This window comes from Onychomys torridus, chromosome 3 (assembly GCF_903995425.1).
Source record: "Onychomys torridus chromosome 3, mOncTor1.1, whole genome shotgun sequence".
Lineage (NCBI taxonomy): Eukaryota > Metazoa > Chordata > Mammalia > Rodentia > Cricetidae > Onychomys > Onychomys torridus.
Window position 1 is genome coordinate 109,208,183 of NC_050445.1, and position 19,819 is coordinate 109,228,001.

Here is a 19,819-nt window from a genome sequence, read left to right on the forward strand (position 1 = left end):
TTCCTTAGCTGATCCTGTTTCCTCAGACTGGAAGCTTCTGTGTCCTCATCTGAATGGATCTCAGCTGAACTGTGATGCTCCAAAGCCTAAAAGCTTAACCAGCCAAATGCTTCTAGTTTCTGGTCCTCACGCCTTATATACCTTTCTGTTTTCTACCATCACTCCCTGGGATTAAAGGCGTGAGTCACCATGCTTGGCTGTATCCTTGAACAGATGGATTTCTGCCTCTGGAATACTAGGATTAAAGGCGTGTGTTACCACTGCCTATCCTCTATGTTTAATATTGTGGCTGTTCTGTCTCTGACCCCAGATAAGTTTACTAGGGTGCACAATATTTCGAGGAATACAGTACCACCACACCAGGCAGCATTATGGAGTAAATGGCAGTGCTAGAAGTGTCCACCCAGACCACTGGCCTGGGCATGAGACATGCTGACTTACTTCCTAAGCCCCTGATGACTCTGCCGCTGACTCTTCTTAACTGATGGCTTTGACTTGCTTGAGTTATTTTGATGACAGCACTACCTTCTCTAGTGTCTGCTGAATGGCTGACACTCTAAATTCAGAGGTGCAGAACAGCAGGCCAGCCTGGAACACAGCTTGCAGAATAGCCATCCTTTTTATTGCCAAGGAATGTAGGGAGTGGCTTGCTGCAGCTTTATAACTGTCAGGTGTCACTGCAAGTCCACCACAGCTGTTACAAACCCACTGGAAAGATGAGGGGTGGATGGTGCCACCACATTGTCAATAAATAGACCCTCCCCACACATCGGCTACATGATAGAATATCTCTATACCACAGTTTCATGTGGGAGAAGGAGGTGGGGAAGAATAAATAGCCAGGAGAGGTGATAGGGTCTGCTTTCACCAGTGTGCTGCTGTTCTATGAGCTGCTGGGGGTTGAGGCGTGAGAAAGTGTGATCAGGCCCCTGAGTAAAGGTGTTAAAGAAGGTTTGTGGGAGGGGTAGGAGGAGAGTGTGAGAGAATGGATGTGTGGGAGTGTGTGGGTGTGTTAGGTGCGTGAGAATGAGTGCATAGGAGTGGGTGACTATGGGAGCTTAGGAAAATAAGTGTGTGAAATGAATGAGGGGCAGCCATACATGAGGGAGTATGTGGGAGGTGCATGAGAGTATGTGTACTATGTGTGTGTGAGTGGTGGGGACACTGAGTGAAGGCGGCAGAGGGGAAGAGACCTAAGTGGAATGAAAAAGGCATCTGAAAGTGGTCTGCAGCTCAAAGGTGGCCACAGGGAGGCTGGGAGGCACCTGTAACAGTATAATCTATTGTTTACTTTTTATCACTTGTTTTGCATCATAGTTATAGAAAGTCAGCATATTCATTTGTTGTAGATTCTAAAACTATTTTGATAAAGGAAGAAAGAAAAGATAGTAAAGTGCCTCAAAACATTACTACAATTATCTCTAAGAAGTGAGGGGTTTTTGGTTTTGGTTTTGTTTTGTTTTTTGAGACAGGGCTTCTCTTTGTAGTTTTGGTGCCTGCCCTGGATCTCACTCTGTAGACCAGGCTGGCCTCAAACACACAGAGATCCACCTGATTCTGTCTCCCAAATGCTGGGATTAAAGGTGTGTGCCACCACCACCCGGTCGTATTTTTGTTTTATCTTTGGATAGGTTTCCTGCTTCACTTGTGCTTGTGGTAAGATTAGAACAGGGGTTTTGTGGGGAAAATAGTGTTTCTGTCACCTGGCTATGGTGTCAGGTCAGAGCCTGACCCAGACAGCTGGGAGACTGTCCAGTGTTGTGTCCTCTAGCTAAGGCCTCTGCCCACCAGCCCCTTCACACATTCTGGTGGCACTGGGGACTTAGGGCAGCAGCCAGCCATCATACAGCCCTAGACCCTAGTCTGTTTAGCATTGGCCATTGGCCATAGGACCAGACCCCTGCACTTCCTTATTTGTAGAGTGAGCTGAAGTGTGGATGGACATCCAGAGCTTAGCCTAGTGTCTTCTTTCTGGGTACTAAGTGTGAGCTCTTGCCTCCTTTGCCTTCTAATGCCAACCATCTGCTCTTGTCATCCCCCCAGGCCCCGCAGAGTAGAGCCTGTATGTTCCAGCCTACAGGCCCAGATCCTCCGCTGCTACCGTGACCATCTGCATGAGGTACTTCTGTGTTCGGACCTGGTCAAGGCATACCAGCACTGTGTGAGCACTGCCCGCAAGGTGAGGTCACTGCCTTAGTTATGGGATATACCGGTCTATGCCTGGGCCCCATCATTTAGATGTCCTATCCACCACCTGGCTCAGAGCCATGCCTCACTACTCTCAGGACCTATTCCCTGTGCTGCTCTACCTGGCTAGGCTTATGAAGTCTGTCCACCTTTCTGGAGCCAGTGGTAACTTCTCACCTTTCAGCATGTGTACTGAGAGGAGGCTCCCCTGCTCTACCTCCAGCTCTCCTCAGCGGCAGCTCTGAGCCCTGTTCCATCCACCCTGTGTCAGTGGCCACTTTCAGTCCCTGTGCCCCTTGGTGTATCCCTCTAGTGTACCTTCATTGCACAAAGAGAAAACATGAAAAATGTGATGATGGTGGTGGACAGATTGCAGGAAGTTCCAATGTGCCTCTGTCACTACACATGCCTAAAAGAGGCTTGGGACCTTCCATGCTCAGATTCTCCTTCCTGGCCCTATACCTAATGCTCCTGGAAAGCAAATCCTCAGTGAGCTCCTGGCTGCATCAGAGGCCAGCTGAGCCCCCGAGCCACCTCTAAACCATGCATGCAGTCTGGGACAGTACAGGCCTTGGCACTAGGCTCACAGGGCTCCCTATAACTAAGGCATACTGGCTGAAAAAACTCATGCCCTCTGCCAGCTCACTGAACATAGTCCCTGGCAAAGGTGAGATAGGAGTGAAGGACCCTCAGAAAAGATAAGCTTCCTAAGCACTTAGATGACAGAGGCATTCCTGGGACAGCTCAGGACACCTGAGGCCCCTCCAGGTACAAAGCTGTAGCCTGTAGGTATGCAGAGCTCCCTATAGCGTGAACCCGATTGCACAGGTGCACTCTCCTGGTAGCTCTCTTAGAAAACCCCTAGTTGTTAACATAGAGAACAGGGAGGCCCTTGCTTACACAGAGCAGAAGTGGGTGAGGCTGCACTGTACCAGGGTGGGGGCTAGGCATGCCACTGTGAGAGTGGAGAAGGGAACTGGGCCTCTGGAGATAAAGAGGTGGTGCTGGCTATTATTACTGCAGAATGTTAAGTCCTTTGTCCTGCTGGGCAATGAGGAGAGACCCAGTCCAGGGCCCAGGCCAGCTAACTGACTAGTAGCCAGTCATGCTCCCGGGGAATGGCCACTGTCCCATGCAGTCTCCAGGAACCTGGAAAGCATGGGGCTGTTGCCTCTTGCAGCCCTGGCCTGGGCCACCATTGGGACAGAAGAGAGCTCTGCTGAACTCTGGCTATTCTCTTTGAAGGGCTGAGGAGCAGCATCCTTCCTGGAGCCTTGAAGAAGGGACCCATCATAGGACCACAGACCCCAGGCCATGGCCCCTGTACCCTGCAGCTCCCAGCTGGGTACCCATATGCCTCTGAGCATGGGGCCACCATGCTTGAGAAACAGTATGTGCTACTGACCGAAAACAAATAAAGCAGATGTCTTTGTTTGCAGTCATTCACTCACTGGCACCCAGTCACTTCTGTTGACTGTGTCCAGCCGTCTGTTGGTCACCAATGACACAGGGCCTCATAGAGCAGACTGCTTCTCTGGGGGAGTACTAGGCCTGGAAGGGAACAGCATGAAAACCCATAACTACATGACTATACAAAAGCCACCATGGAGCAGGTATGAGAAGAAATAAAGGAATTTTTTTTTCCTTGGGATGGTGCCAGCTTCCAGAAGACCTTCTGTTTGCTCTCAGGAAGGGTGGTGGATAATTGCAGGACTGAATAGAGCTGGGAGGAGTGGGCAAGGTGGTCTATAGCTAAGAGGTTAATGGGCATGAGAGGAAAAGGAAGTTGGGGGAAAGGGCAGCAGGGCTGGGGAAGCCTGACCTTGAGCAGGGGACAGTGCTCTTCAGGCACCTAGAGCCATGTCATTGTGCTCTCACAGAGAAGGGTAGACTGAGGCAGGGCCAAGCCAGAGAGCACTGCGGTGTGCACAGCCCAGGATGATGAGGCTGCCCTTCTGATGGGTCAGAGTGGGTGTCTGAATATGAGATAGCAAGAAAGGATGGTCAGTTTCCAGGTCTCTGATATGGTGTGCATGGCACCACTATGGTACAAATGTGAGGACTGAGATGGACAGGTCTAAATACTGGCCTTTCAGTTCTCAGCCTTACCCTATAACTGCACATCAAGCATCAGGACCACACTGTGGCCCACATCATGTCAGTGCAGGGGTTAGGATGGAGCTTGGGATTCTCTGGTTTCTCTGTTGGTGACCTTGTGTTTCCTGTTCAGGTTTGTTCAGGGAGTCCCTGAGCCATCTGGAGCTGAGTTCCCCAGACTCAGGCTTTGCGGCACAGACATCCCCGTACTTCTCCCTCAAAGCCCAAGGGAGAATTGATGTTTGGGGGATACCCACCATCTGGGAAGGTTTTCCTGAGGTCTTATTTAGTCACACTGTGGGAGTAGTGCGCAGGAAAGGCAGCCATGGCACTCTCCTGTGTTCTGGGTGAGTGCCTCACAGTGCATAGGGAAGCTAACCCTTGCTGTGGTCTGAGCCCTGCAGGGAGGGAAAGACCTGCTGGGATAAGACGGGTCACAGGTCACAGGGCTTGTCCTCCCTCTAAGAACAATGAGCCTTTCTGAGCCTTCCCCAGAGACCTGGGCTACTAGACTTTGTCTGTCTTGAAAATCCCACAGCAGTAACTTGCAGACATCCCTCCTTTTCTGCAAGCTCAGTCGGGCTCCAGGGCTGGGCAGCAGGCATTGCCAGGTGTGTGCACACCTGGAAACTAGACTGCACAAGCCTGTGCCAGCTCAGTCTGCTGGGAAACAGGCCACCCCAGATCTGGTATAAATGGCACCATCATATGTGGCTTCCAGCACTGCTGAGCAAAGCTTCTATCCTGGTCCCTTCCAGCTTCCATGTGCCTTGCTTGCTCACAGGTCTGCTGACATGGTCAGCAGACAGCCACGGACCCCTAGGATCTCCTTCTCACTCTCCTGCCCAGCAACTGCCAGGCCACACAACTTTCTCCAAGTGTCCCTCTGCAGGCCAGCACTGGTCTCAGACTCAAACCAGCTGAGCAGGAGCCCCAGCAGACACACACACACACACACACACACACACACACACACACACACACACACACACACACACGCCGTTCACCCCAGGCCTACACCTTCTAGTCCAAGTGCCCTGGTGTCACTGCTGACTGCCTAAGGGGGAGAGGGAAGGCTGCCTTGGCCTCAGAGCTCTCTAGAACCACATTCTGCTCTGGGAATGGCAACACTGACCAGCCTCAATTGGGGCCTGCCTAAGGAGGCTCTGGGGATGGAAGACAGGAGCAGCTTGACAAGAACTTCACTGACCACAGATGGCTATGAGGCTTACCCAGTCTATGAAGCCTAGAGGGTCTTGGGACCAAAAAGCAGAGCTCATTAGCTGATTTAGAACAGCCTAGGGGACTCCATTCTCCAGCAGAGGTAAGGGAAGTGTAGGGATGCAGGCCCCTGGGCTATGTAGTTGTGCAGAATGCCTGACCCTCCCTGTGCCCTATACACAGTCTCAGCCTAGCTGCCTGGCCACCCTGCCCCCTCTCTCTGCCCCCCCCCATGCCAGTCACAGAATCACAGCAGAGAGGAAGATCTTAATTGGCTTTCACTTGTCGTTCTAAAGCTGAGAGATGCCTCATTCTATGAAATGATGAGTGTCCAGAAGGCAGACAATGGAGGCTGACTTTGTGGAAAGTGCTGGAAAAGCAGAAACCCAACACAGGGGATTGGCCATTTCAGCTATTCCCTATAAAGAAAGCACAGAGGGGGACAGCGCAGTGAACTCTGCCTTGTGATTGGCCACCGTGGGGGCTCCTGTTCCTGGAAGACTGGTCCATTCAGAGTTCAGCTTGAGGACTTGGCACCTAGCAGGAGCAGCTTCATTCTAGAAAGGTCTTGTCTGCTAGGGCCCTTATAGAAGCTAATCTGAAAGATGGCCATCTGTGAACTGGAACAGTGCTCTTAGGCCTGGGCCCCCCAGCATAGCATCTACACACACACACGGACACACACACGGACACACACGCATGCACACACGTGTGCACACACACACGCACACACACACACACGCATGCGCACACACACACACGCATGTGCGCACACGCACACGCACACACACAGACACACACATGGACACACACACACACACACACACGGACGCACACACACGCGCACACACAGACACGCTGATGCTGGTCTTGAGAGCAGGTTGTACTGCTCCAACTGCAGGTGGGCCTGGTCCCCCCACCAGCCCCCCTGAACTCAAAGCACTCCTCCTAAGCCTCCGCCCTCCCTCCGCACTGTACCCCTAGCGTTCCTCATTGCAGCGGAACTTGAGGGGAGGCTTTCCACTAAGCCTGCCTCCACCTCCAGTGCCACCCGACAAAGCTAGCTCATCCACACTGAGGTCCTGAGCTCTCACAGCTCCTGAGGCCGGGTGGGGAAAGGGCCAGGACTGAGCAGTGGACAGACAACCCATCACCAGAGTCTCCAGCATCTCCTGTACCTGTTTGTCTTCGGGATGCCCTTGTCTCCAACTCAGGGCAGGGAAGTGAGCGTGTGGTTCCCAGTGAGGCCTCAGTCCTAGGGACCTCAGCTCATCAAGTCCTTGAGCTGCTTCAGTGTCCCCATCTACAAAACAGCTAAAGCAATGCCCAGGGTCTCTAGGGAATGTCTGCGGCCTCCTCTGTTTTCTTTGACAAACAGCTGATGTTTGCGGAGGAATCCCCCCTCCTCCACCCCAGTCAGCAGCAGCACCTGTCCCCTCCTCCCACAGGGGAAGAGGGTACCCGGAAGTAGAGCTGAGGCAGGCATGTGGTCAGAGAGAACCTGGAGGAGCCAGGGCTGAAGTTAACACAGCCAGCTGTTTCCTTTTGCAGGTGTGTTGGTAGCAGAGTCCCCAGGAAAGAGCATGATTATAGAAAAACCCTGTCACAGTATCTCCACTTCCCTTCTTCCTGAGCCAAGCTGAGCTGTCGGGCTGGAGAGGGGACCAGCTTCTACTGTCTGAGAAGATGAGGCCACATGGTCTCCCACAGGCACCCAAGACTGTGTAGTCCAGTCTGAGGTGCTAGTGCCAGGAAGAGAAGATTTCTGAGCCTGTTTAGGCCAGGCCAGCTGAGATTTGAGCTGTCACCTCACCTAGGCATCCTGCCCACCCTTAGAGGCTGGATGCTGACCATAGCCCTGTGTTCCCACCCAATGCACTGCACAGAGACCAGGGCTGGCAGGCACTGTACCCTCCTCACTAGAGCAGATGGAAGCCAGGCCTATACACCAACCTTTGTACCCCAAAAGAATGAGGGTATGTTAGCTCACTCCATCAGATTCCTTGTCTCTGCTTGTTCCCCATGGGTGTGATTGGGTGAGAAAGGAGTGGCAGACTGCTCGTGGCATTTTGCTCTTGGACCATAGGGGTTGTGTGCACATGGTGTAGATGGTATATGCAAAGGTGCCTAAGTATGCAGATGTATGTGGGAATGCACATGTCCATTTCTGCATGTACATACAGGAGTATATAAATGTGGGAGTTCTGTGTTTACATAGGCAGGGGAACATGCTTGTGTGTATCTGTATGTCTTTGGTGTTCATTCTCCTGTGTGTGCTTTTGTGTGCCTAGGTCTGTGTATCTGTGCACAGGTGGCCACCCTCCCTCAGCAGCACACCTGCTAATACATGCTGTCCCCAGCCTGGACCTCATCCCATTTCCATGACTTCCCTGATACTAAAAGCAAGCTTCTCTTTCAGAAGTGTGTGTGTGTGTGTGTGTGTGTGTGTGTGTGTGTGTGTGTGTGTGAAAGAGAGAGAGACAGACAGAGAGAGATTGGTGCATAGCATGTTTCTGTGTACATACTTGGCACATCCATTACCTTGCCTGAGAGAGGGGTGTGTCAAACAGTGTGCACCTCAAGGATGTCCTGGTAATTCCTGCTGCTGAGGCGCAATTCAATGTGTCATTCTCTCCGTCCAACCAGGAAAGCAGAGAAAGCCCTGGTCATTGAGGCCAGAGGGAACAGAAGGTAGGGAGCTGATCACAAAGGAGAGAGAGGAGCGCAAACCTCAGCTGGGTGTTGTGATAAACTCTAGATGAGCAGCAGCAGCAGGAAGCGCCTGGCCCACCAGGCTAGAGAGATACGAGGAGAAAGGGTTGCTGGCACCATGGGGGTGGGATAGGGGGTGCTGCCCAGGGAGCTAGAGGCTCAGCTGTGGGAGGGAGGACTGCCTGTAGGGAGAAGGAGCAGTGCCCTGCTTAGTTAGTGTGCTCCATCCCATCATCATCACGCCCCCCAGAGCTGCACACAGCAGGGAGCCAGAGGCTCAGGCAGCTGGGGAAGCTGTGGCTACCCCCCGCTGAGAAGGAAGGGTCTGAGTAATGGTGCTCAGCAGCTGCTCACTGCTCTGTGGTGGCATGTGTGCCTGTGCCTAGATGATGGCCATGAGCAGTGGGTGTCAGTGCACGTATGGACAAGGACCTGTGTGTTTTATACTCTGTCTTGGCAGGTAGTGGACAGCTGGCAGAGAATGATACCAACAACCAGATCTAGCACTTAGCAGACTTTAAACAGGAACCAGATCAGTGCATGTTTGCTTAAAGCCTCACATAGCAATATGGGGTAATTACTACTATAATCATCCTCAGAGATGAGGACAGGATGGCACAGAGAAAATGAGTAACTTGCCAAGATCACACAGGAAGATCCAGAGACAGGACTCAGAGCAGCCTGGTCCTCAACCCCTGCCCTCAGACTAACACTGCACCTTCTATTGGAGATGAACCCTAGCTGTGTCAGGGACAGAGATACCCTCTAACCTGATCCTAGAATGCCCTTGCCTGTTCCTGGCTACCCAGAGAGTATCTCTGGCACAAGTCCAGTGTTGGCTATAGAGGCTAGATGGCTGCAGCCCATTTCCCCTTACATGGCATCACTGGCCTGGAGAAGTCCATGACAATGAGTCAGGTTTAAGCCCAGTGTCAGCAACCTTGAGACCAGAGTAGTCCTGCCCGACCTGGTCCTGCCACCATCCCCCTCAGTAGGCATACCCAGAGTCAGTGCAAGGGGCTGCAAGAGGGCAGTACCCAGTACACGGCAGGGTGGTCACCGTGACTTCTGGGAGTGTGCTGGGTGAGATGAACAGACTGTCTTTTAAAATACAGGATCCCAGGGCTGGAAAGATGGCTCAGTGGTTAAGAGTACTGGTTGCTCTTCCAGAGGACTTGGATTTGATTCCCAGCACCCGCATGGTAGCTCACAACCTTCTGTAACTCTAGTCTCAGGATCGGACACCTTCTTTTAGCTGTCACTGGCACCAGGCACACACAGACATTAACGTGGATGCAAAACACCCATTCATATAAAATTGAGTAAATAAAATGCTTAATCCCATAGAGCATAGTGGTTCATAGTTGTAATCCTGGCTACTTGTGAGGCTAAGATAGGAGGATTGCAAGTTTGAGACCAATCTGGACAACTTAATCAACAAGACTCTGTCTCAAAAATGAAACATTCAAGATGGCTGGGGATGTAGCTCAGCAGTAGAGCACTTCCCTAGCAGCCAGGCTTTGGGTCCATTGCCCCAGACTGAAAACAGAGTTTCCAAGTTCACAAAAAGCAAGCAAACAAAAGCTTTCTGTGTGTTGTTTACAGGACACATCACCCTAGTTCTGAGGGCACAGGGTGACTGAAAAGAAAAGAATAGAAAAAGATATGCCTGCAGCTGCCTCTAGAAGAACAGTGGAGGCTGTAACACGAGACAGAGGATACTTCCAGACTGAGTCTTGCAAGGGACAATGTGAAGGGACATTTGGGACAATAGAGGGACAATTCACAGGAACCCTTACACACCTTACACGAAAGCTGCAAAATACAGGAAGCCAAGTTTGCAGAATGGACTAAGGAAGCCCACACTGTCTTTAACAGATTCAAGGTCTGCTTGCCTGGTGCTGCCCAGTGGTTCTCAGAACTGGTGCTAGAAATAAGGTTTTGTGTGTGTGCGCGTGCATATGTGTATTTTCAAATGGATGCATAGCAGCATTGATCCAGGTGTCTGCTCAGGCCATGGTGTAAAGGCCTGATAGACCAGCCCAAGTCAGCTCTTCCATTGGCCATGAGCAGCTCTTGGGCCACCTACCCTCTTTATATTTACGGATATAACCTGCCAGTGGAAGGGCCAGTGACCCCCACCAGTGACCCTCACTGTGCTCTTCTAAGACCTGCCACAGTGCACTGCTAATAATCCTACACTGAGTCCTCTCTCTAGGAAGGGCAGGCTGAGTACTGGTTCCTGCATCTAATGGGAAGTGGGGAGTACTCAGGCTGGCTTTGGTGCCCAGCCTGGGGTGACTTGAAAGGTTGTCCATGAAGGCTGGGCAAGGCCCACGGAGACTGCCTGGCAGCCCTGCTTCTCCCTCTGCCTCTACTGTCTGCCCTTTGCTGGCACAAGGTTTCTCTGACAAACATCCCGTAGGCTCCTCCTTGCTTCCACATCGCTGCACAGGGGACAAGTGTCCCAACATAATCATTGTGTCCTGGGTACTATCAAGCAGGATTACACCCAGTCCATTTTCTCATGTGGTCAGAGGCCATCAAGAAGGATGGGTGGGTGTCCAGGGTCAGGTTACAGCAAGTCTGTCAATGGGAGGCCTTGAGAGCTCAAAGCCTGGGTGCTCCAACTCCAAGATCAAAACATTGGAAATAGGAAGGGAATAGGAATGTCGAGGTCAGGGCTAAACCAGGGTTGACTCAGTGAAGTAAGTGACTTACAAAGGACTAGAGACAGTCTGCATGCCTATGGGTGGGGAACATGAGACAGTGGGATCAACCCATAGGCAGAGCCACATCCACCAAGAGTGTGAGGTACTTGCTGTGTGGTACAGAAATGAATGTGAGCCTCTTGGAATTAATTAATTAATTAACACTGTTGTCTAATGTTCTAAACTGGCCTCACGTATTTTATCTATTTATTTTGAAATAAGAGTCTCACATATCCCAGGCTGTCCCCAAACTCAACTGTGTAGCCAGGGGTGACCTTGAATTCTTGATCCCCCTGCTTCCCAAGTACTGAGATCACAGGCCTGCACTACCACACCCAGTTTATTTAATGCTTTGGTATCAAGCCCAGATCTCCTGCATGCTAGACAGGCCTCTACCAACTGAGCTCTCCTCCAGCCCCAGCAATGGGCAATGGGGGTAGGGGGTGTGGTCCCTGACAGCCTAAGGTCATGAGGCAAGCAGCCTCTTTCCCCCTGTGTATCTGGGCCCTTGGCTCCTGTTACCAGGGCCAGCTTTGTTCCAATCCTAGACAGTTTGAGCCTCCTTGAACAGCAAAGTCCTTCTGCCTTCTAAGAGAGACCAGCAGAGAAGCAGGCTCTGGGAGTAGTAGATCCCTGAGATAGGACCAGGCAGGTCTTTCTGCACTCACCAGACACCTATAGAGACCACCTTGCTGTGCATCACAGTCGTGGTCAGGCACTTGCTGAAGACAGCACAGAGTAAAACCAGGGGAGGCTGCCCTTGCGTATGGAGACCAGCAGGAAGGCAGGTTATAGGAGGAAACTACAGTGGGGTCAGGAGTGCCCAAGGTGGATCTAGTTCTCTGCCTTTCCCCTCTTTGCTGGGTTCCCATGGCAGACCCAGGCCAGTCTGGCATCACCCTAGGTCTGGAGCCAGGACGACCAAAGCAGTTCACTCTGAAGGAAGCACATTCCCACTTCACGTGAAAACCTGCCTCATTAAATTTAATGTGCTGGTTATTCCTGTTAAATAAACATCAACTAATTATGAAAAACATATTTGCTAAAGTTTGACTATGGAACGTATGAGCCAATTACATGGTTATTCAGCCTCAAAACACACTTGGTAATGAGTTGGGTTATAGACCAGCAGCAGGTAGGGGTGGCTGAGTCTGGATCCAGGGAGCTCCTTTCCAACCTTTCCTGCTTCTTCCCCAGAGTACAGGCACCTTGAAGAATGTCTATGTCCTAGAGAGTCAGGGTCTGGGCATACTGGGATAATATGTCAATCAAACTCCTTCAGCATGAGCCACAGACCCTGACCTTAAACAAAAACTAAACAAAAACTCATGGGCTTGAGTGATTGAGATGTTAAGAAGCGTGGCTGGGGGTTTGGGGATTTAGCTTAGTGGTAGAGCACTTGCCTAGCAAGAGCAAGGCCCTGGGTTTGGTCCTCAGAACTGGTCCCTTCTGACTCAGCTGTCTTTCTGTGATGCCATTATTCTTGGACCCCACGAGATGCCCCAGTGAGTCTCACTTTATCCCTATAAAGTTTCTCTCCCATGGACTTCCAGTTTGGGATTCAAGATGATTTTTTAAGACCACATTACAGCTATATAGCTAACATCAGGAAACTCTCAAGAGTTTCATAAACATGCAAGAGTAGGCATGGGTGCAGCTTAGTGGAGCACCTGCCTCACACATAGTGTACGAGGCTCTAGGTTCCACCCCTGTTCTGAGAAGTTGAGGAAAAGCTCAAGTCATGATGTCTTGCTGAGGAAATGCAAAATAAAACCACCAAAAAGTCCTACATACCAGCCAGGGCAGACATGAAGGCAAACAGCCCCACAGGGGCTCCTGTTGCTGCTGCTGGGGATAAGTGGTATGGGGGTTTTAGAAAACTGCTTGATGGTTTGTTGTTGTTTGTTTGTTTGTTTGTAGAGCTGTTTTGTTTGATTTTGGTTTTGTTTGTTTGGGTATGTGTGTGTGTGTGTGTGTGTGTGTGTGTAGTATTTTGCCTGCAGGTATGTCTGTGCACCACATGTGTGCAGTGCCCACAGAGATCAGATGAGGGCATAGGGCCACCTGGGATTGGAGCTACAGAAGATTCTGAGCCACCATGTAGATGCTGGGAACTGAACCCCAGTCCCAGCTGGTAGTTTCTTAAGAAGCTGGAATGCCTGTTTCACTCCTGGGCTGGCACTCAAGAGAATGGCTGTTTTTGTCCTCTCTGCCCATACAGGATGTATTCACAGAAGCCAAGGACTTAGGGCAGCCCCACTCCTCTTATTGTTCCTAGGAAGTCACACTGCACAGTGAGCAGCCAGAACTACCCAGTCCTGTGAGAGAGAAACCTGCACAGAACCACTACTGTTTGCTTTCTTTCATATTTGCATACGTGTACTTGCATGTAGATTCCCACATAGGTGTTGGATCCCTCAGGAGCTGGAGTTACGGGCAGTTATAAACCACCTGGCATGGATGCTGGGACCAAATTTCAGTCCTCTAGAAGAGCAGCATGTACTCTTAACAACTGAACCATCCCTCCAACCCATGCATTTGCTTGTTCTGCTCCCCAACACATCCACAAACCTGGGCTGGCCCAGCACACATCTCATCAATCTGGGTTAGTTCTAGGCCCAGCCAGCTGGGTCATCAGTCACTCAGGCTGCAGTGCAGGTATGTCCAGGCTGTTCCTCAGAAGCAAGACTTCACTGCGTGCACCTGACTGCCACCAGCATCCATTCCCTTGCAGCTGTCTTTTTGCTGATGTTGAGCCCAGCTCCTGGAGACCACCAGCTGTCCCATGGCCCTCAGTTTTATAAAGCTGTCTCTTACCTTGCATGGCATATGTGCAGAGCATCCCTGCCCCTTTACCCTGTATCCATTAGAAGCTAGCCACACCTAAGAAGAGGCAAAGATGTGACACTGATGGTCACAGATGCCAGAATGCAGAACTCATGCTGACATGCACACAGAGGGGTGGCGGGGACAACAGAACTACCTGGAAAAGTCTCCTGGACACCTTCATTTCCCTTGTCATCTGCTCCCACCCTAGATGCAGAGCAAGTGAACGGTGCCATGCTGACATAGAATGGTGTGGTTCTGTGTGTTTAAGCCTGTGTACTTTATGTAAATGAAAGGGAGGAGGGGGGAGTGGAGAGGAGGAGGGAGAGAGGGAATGAGGGAAAGGGAGGCCTCCATCTCTAGGCACTCCTGAGGAATGATCACTCAACTTCTTGGTACGAGGGAAGATGGACAAAACACACATCAAAGTTTCTGAGCAGCTATGTGAGCCCAGCCCAGGCTGCCAAGAGTTCTCACCTGCCGTCCCGAGTGCAGCTTGAAGACAGGCTTCTCATTGTGTTTCACTTTATGTACTACTTGAGTAAAAAGGAAAGAGCACCTATTTTAACCATTAAAGCATTGATTGTTTTAACCAAAGGTGACTGCATGTAAGTCCTGGGTTCTGGAAATGTCACCATACTGCCTGACACAACAGTGCAGTTGAGAGGTACATGTACAGTTTGTATTTCCTGAATGGTGGCAGCAATGAAGGGACATTTATGTGATTCTATTGCATCAGAGCCATGTGAGAAAGATGTTCTAAGAAGACTTGGGAATAATGGTAAGGTGAAGCCAAAACTGGATCCAGCCATGCCTGAAGCTCAATGTCCTTGGGCCATTCCAAGTGAGTCTGCAGTTATCTATGGGAACAAGTAAAGCCAGGTTTCCACAAGGATGGATGTCTGCCAGCCCAACCTGTTAGATGCTGCCCATTGCTAATATCTGGTGTCCATTCTGGCTAGCTATTAAATATTTGGAATGTCATTTTAGAGTTCGCTCCTTGAGTCAAAAGATGTTGCTATTCAGGAAGGGTTTTCCAGGGCATGCAGTAGGTACATGGGTGTGTGCTGGACTTGGAGCTCTTCTGGACCAGTGCCCTGACACCTGGTGTAGCTGGTGCCCAAGAAGGGCAGGCTGAGGAGCTGCATATGAGTCAGTGACTCTGGTGCCCTCACACATTCCCTGTGGATCTTAGCCCATGCTGGGGAATGCCAGGGCCCATGACAGATGCCTCTGCTTTTGAGCTAGTGCTGGCACAAGCCAAAAAGCATAAGGTGCTGGTATTCAGTACAGGCCTTTCTGGTCCAAGCAGAGGACTGGGGAGTCTGAAGTCACAGCTAAGCTCAGCAGCGTGGCTTCATGGAGGAAATCCTTCCAGAATGGAGTGCCTTCAGACACAGCACATGGTGTCAGGGAGATCCTGAGAGGAGAGCAGGGACGGAGACAGCTGCAGAGAGAAGGGACCTCTCTCCCACAGCCTGTTCTGTCATTGGTTCTTTGGGTCTGGTGCCTTGCCATCCCGTGCAGCTTGCTCTGTGTCCTGGAGCATGCCACTCTGCTTCATGATGGTTCATACTCAGTCCCCTCCTTTCTCCCTGTTGGTCACAAAGCCTGAGAGTCTTTAACTTTTGCCCTGGTCTTCAGACACCCTATATCTGCCCATTGCCCATGAGCCTCCAAAAGATCCTGAGGTGTCTGCCTATGCTTCTGCTTGCAGATCAGTGCTGTTTCCAAGGGAAACCATGACTTCCCTGGACCATTCCTGGAGTGGGGCTTCCTTGGAGAGTAGATGTACAGGAAACAGGAAGTGACAGGACCACCTGGAGAAGCCGCCCTAGACACCTTCCTTTTCTTTGTCATCTCTGCTCCCACCCTAGATGCGAAGCAAGTGAACCCTGACAGGAGCCACAGCCAAGTGGCATAGGTGTAGGCCCCAGATCCAAGATCTGAGGAGTGGAGCACTCAGTCCCTACAGTAGCTTCTGAGGGTGGACCCTGGAGACCCCGTAGCAGCCCTGTCCAAAAGGAAACACTTGCATCAAGTTGGGAAAGGGTCAAAGCAACAACCAAGGAATTTTCTAAAACTTATTTTGAAATCATAACAATTGTAGGCTTAAAGGAAGTTGGAAAGAGCAGAAGGACTCGTGTTCAGGTCACTCTGTGACACCACCTTGAGAGGAGGACATTGGTCTTGGTGTCAACAAGTTCTTTGTCATTTTGTCATGTGGACTCATGTCACCATTACAACATCAAGTTACACAACCACTCCCTCAACTTGGAAATTGTAGCTCACTCACTCATATAACCCCAGGGCTCAGAGGGCTGAGGCAGGAGGATAGCTGCAAGTTTGAGGCCAGCCTAGGCTACACAGTGAGTACCAGGCTCGTCGATGCTACATGGTAAGATGCAGTTTCAGAAGGGAGAAGAGGGGGGAGGAGGAAGGAAGAGTAGAGAACTTTGTCTTGGCTTGAAGTTCTGAAGGTCCATGATTGAGGGTCATCTGGTGATGGCCTCTTGCTGTAGGGTTCTATTGCTTGGACACTATGTTGAGAGAGAGACAGGAAGCATGCATGTGTGTGCATCTTCTAGTCCTGTCCCCCTTTTCTTTTAAAGCCACCAGGATTCAAAGGAGCTCTACAATTGACATCCTGGACAGACCCTGGCCCTAAACACCACAGGAGAGTTTCTACTCCTAAACACCACAGGGGGATTAAACTTGAATACACAAACTTCAGGGGCTCTACTTTAGCCAGAGCATCTTGGTAGCCTCCAGTTTGTCCCTCTATCTCTGTAATTTTGTCATCCCCAAAATATTACACAAATGGAAGCATGCCATTTGTTTTCTGTAACTACTAATAATATGGCTATCCGCCATTTTAATTTTTGCTTTGCTTCCAGTTTGTTGTTTTTGTTTTCTTTTTCCTGTTTAGTATTTACTTTTGGCTTCTCTGTCTTGTTTTTAGTATCTGTACAGGTTTCTGTGGCTAGTATTACATCATTTATTGAACATCAGGCAATTTCTAAATTTAGATACTCTACAGATGTCTATTGCATTTAACTATTCTTCTTTCATCCAAGATTCTTTCTTTTATCATTTTCTTTCTGCTATATCATGATTTTCTTTAGCCACAAGGAGTATATATATATATATTTTTATTTATATATATATATATATATATATTTTTATATATATATATATATATATATATATATATATATATATATATATATGGATGAATAGTCTGCTGGTGAACACCTCTTGTCTCCATTTATGTCCCTGAAGGATAGTTTCATTGGGTATAAAAAAAAATCATGATTACCATGTTTTCTTTCAGCACATAATAATGTTCTGCATCCTTCTGGACTCTATAATTTCTAATGAGAAACCTGTCTTATTTGAATTCTTTTCCACCTTAATGAAAGTGGTATTTCTCAGTAGCTGCTTTCAATATTTTTTTTAAGTTTTTGCAAGTGTGGTGTGTCTTAGTGTGGATTTCTTTAGGTTATGCTATTTAGGGTTCATTCAGCTTCTTGAATCGTTAAGGCTACTGCTTTTGCCAGAGTTTAGAATTTCCAGTCATTATTCCTTTGGATATTTTCCCAGCTTCCCCACTTTTTTCTCTCCTGGGCACTTGGATGACATGAATGTTACATGTTGTTTTATCCCAGGAGGCTTGAGCTGTTCCCCTTCCCCACATAAACTATTTTCCCTCTGCTTTTTAGACTAGATAGTTTCTACCTGTCTGTCTTCAGGCTCAACAGACAGATTCCTCTGTCTCCTTGCTTTTGTTTTTGTCTTTATATGATACAGTTATTTCCTTAGTGAGACTCCATATTCTCATTGTTCCATTCATGGTCATAATTGCTCATTGAGGCATCTTTTATGATGACTGCTTTAAAGCCATCAGCTTGTGCCAATGCTGACGTCATCCCTGATGATGGTGCCTTTCATACAATTTGAGATGGTCCTTGCTGTGACAGGTGATTTTTAAAAATCTTTTCACTGAAATCGACGTATATCATGTCTCCCTCCCTTTCCTCCCTCCAGCCCCTCCCAGAAACCCTCCTTGAGCCCTCCCAGTGTCTCCCTCCAACTTTCAAGTTTACCTTCTTTCGCTTTATTATTGTTACAGTCAGACAGACATGTGTATGTATGTATATGCACAAATATATATAAACAGAACCTACTGAGTTTGTTTTTGTTGTTTGTATGTATATGGTTTCAAGGCTGACCTCTATGCACTAGACAACCAGTAGTGGGGCTCATCCCTGGGAGAAGCTAAGTCTCCTTCTTCTAGCAGTCATTAGTTGCCTGTAGTTCTTTGTCTATGGGTCAGACCCCTTTCCATGTTAACAAATCCATAGACATCACCATTGTTCCAAGAAACCTCCTTTCAAATGGCTGGTCAGGGCAGTCAAAGTAACTCCCAAAGTATTGCCTCTTGGGTCTTTATTTTGTTTTGTTTGTTTTATCAGCCCTTAAACATTTGGAATTTGTCAGGTTGAGACTCTCAATCCTGTTTCCTTCTTCTGTGTCATAGCTGTCCTCTTCGGGCTGGTACCTGTGGGCAGAGCAGCACTGCCCATCACTGTCAAGAGGGGAGAGAAGTCTAGCCTCTATACTTCTGCCTAGCTATTTATACCACAATGGAAACAAAACAAAACAAAACAAACAAACAAACAAAAACCAATCTCCAGCAAAGCCAGGAGGCTCAGCCTTGGTTCTCTGATACTTGGCCAAGGGCTCCCAAGTCTTAGTGGAGGTTTCTGTGGTGGCTAGAGAGGTTTCCTTCCTTGAGGACATCATCAGAGCCACTGACTTGGAGGGAGTACCAAGGCCCCCTGGCCACGGGAGATCCTGCATGGCTGCCTTCCAGTTCTTTGAGCAGCAACACCCCAGTGTTCCCAGGCCCTGGGCAGCTGCTGTCACCTGCATCTATCTGTCAGATGTGGGGAGGGTGGAACAGGTGGACAGGCTGGGAGAGTGCTTGGGGCCAAGCACGCCCTCTCTCTGCAGTACCAGCTCCTAGCCTAGGTGCTCCTCCTCCTCCTCCTCCTCCTCCTCCTCCTCCTCCTCCTAGAGGCTGGACAAGAGCCAAGACCAAGCATGGAGGCTGGGAACACTTTCCACTGACATCCTCCTGTTCCTGACCTGGAACAACTGCCTCCATTTACATTGACCTTTCTGTCCAGGGAGCAGAATGGGTTTCCCAGAGTGCAAGGGACTGCACCCAGCCCCTGTCTGCTCATCAGGCTTCCCAGGGCCTGAGGCTGGGGAGCTCCAGAGGACCATGCTGGGGACAACTGGGTGTACAAAGCTCTGGCAGGAACAGTAGAGGAGTGTTGTCAGAGCCTGCAGTGGGGTCATGGTCTCCTTTTGGGGGCACAGAAATCACACATGGGCTGGGAGGGCATTCAGTGAGCCAGAGGGGTAAGTAGGCAAGCAGGTGGACATATGTATGAGTCCTCTGTGCTGGGGAGCTGTACAAGTGCATGTTTTTAAATATGTTTCTATGTACACAAGTGTTTCACATGTATGTGCATGTGTTTCTGTGAGCTCATATTTGTGCGTACATGGCTGCATATGTGGGTGCAAGCAATACATGTGCATATATATATATATATGCATGTGTGAGTGAATGTATGTATGTATGCCTGAGTATATTGTACATTTGTATGTATGCCTGAGTGTAAGTACATGTATGTATGCATTTATGTATGCCTAAGTATGATTGCCATGTATTTGCCTGTGAGTACATGTGTGTATGTATGTCTGAGTGTATACACATATACCTATACATATATAGGTGTGATGTGTGTACATGTGCATGCCTGTGTGTGTGTGTGTGTGTGTGTGTGTGTGTGTGTGTGTGTATTACATACATGCATGTATGGAGGGTTTTGAGCAGGAGGATCTCCACCAACTCTACTTAGGCCCTCCTTGGATCATAGGTAGAAAGCTAGCAGCAGACAGTGGGGTGGAAGCCGGAGACAGGAAGGGCCCACACCCTCCAGCCAGGAGGTGGCAGCAGGGAGAGAGGAGAATGGGCAGAGAGGCACTGGTGT

General features: G+C 49.5%; 1 long non-coding RNA gene across 1 annotated transcript in view; it reads left to right on the top strand.

Annotated features, from left to right (window-relative positions):
* LOC118580483 overlaps positions 1 to 3,633 on the top strand; it is a 95,984-nt gene extending 92,351 nt beyond the window's left edge. The window contains exons 3-4 of the long non-coding RNA XR_004944536.1: positions 2,044 to 2,179; positions 3,433 to 3,633. This is a non-coding gene — a long non-coding RNA (uncharacterized LOC118580483). The remainder of the gene's footprint in view (positions 1 to 2,043; positions 2,180 to 3,432) is intronic.
* Positions 3,634 to 19,819: the final 16,186 nt, after the last annotated feature.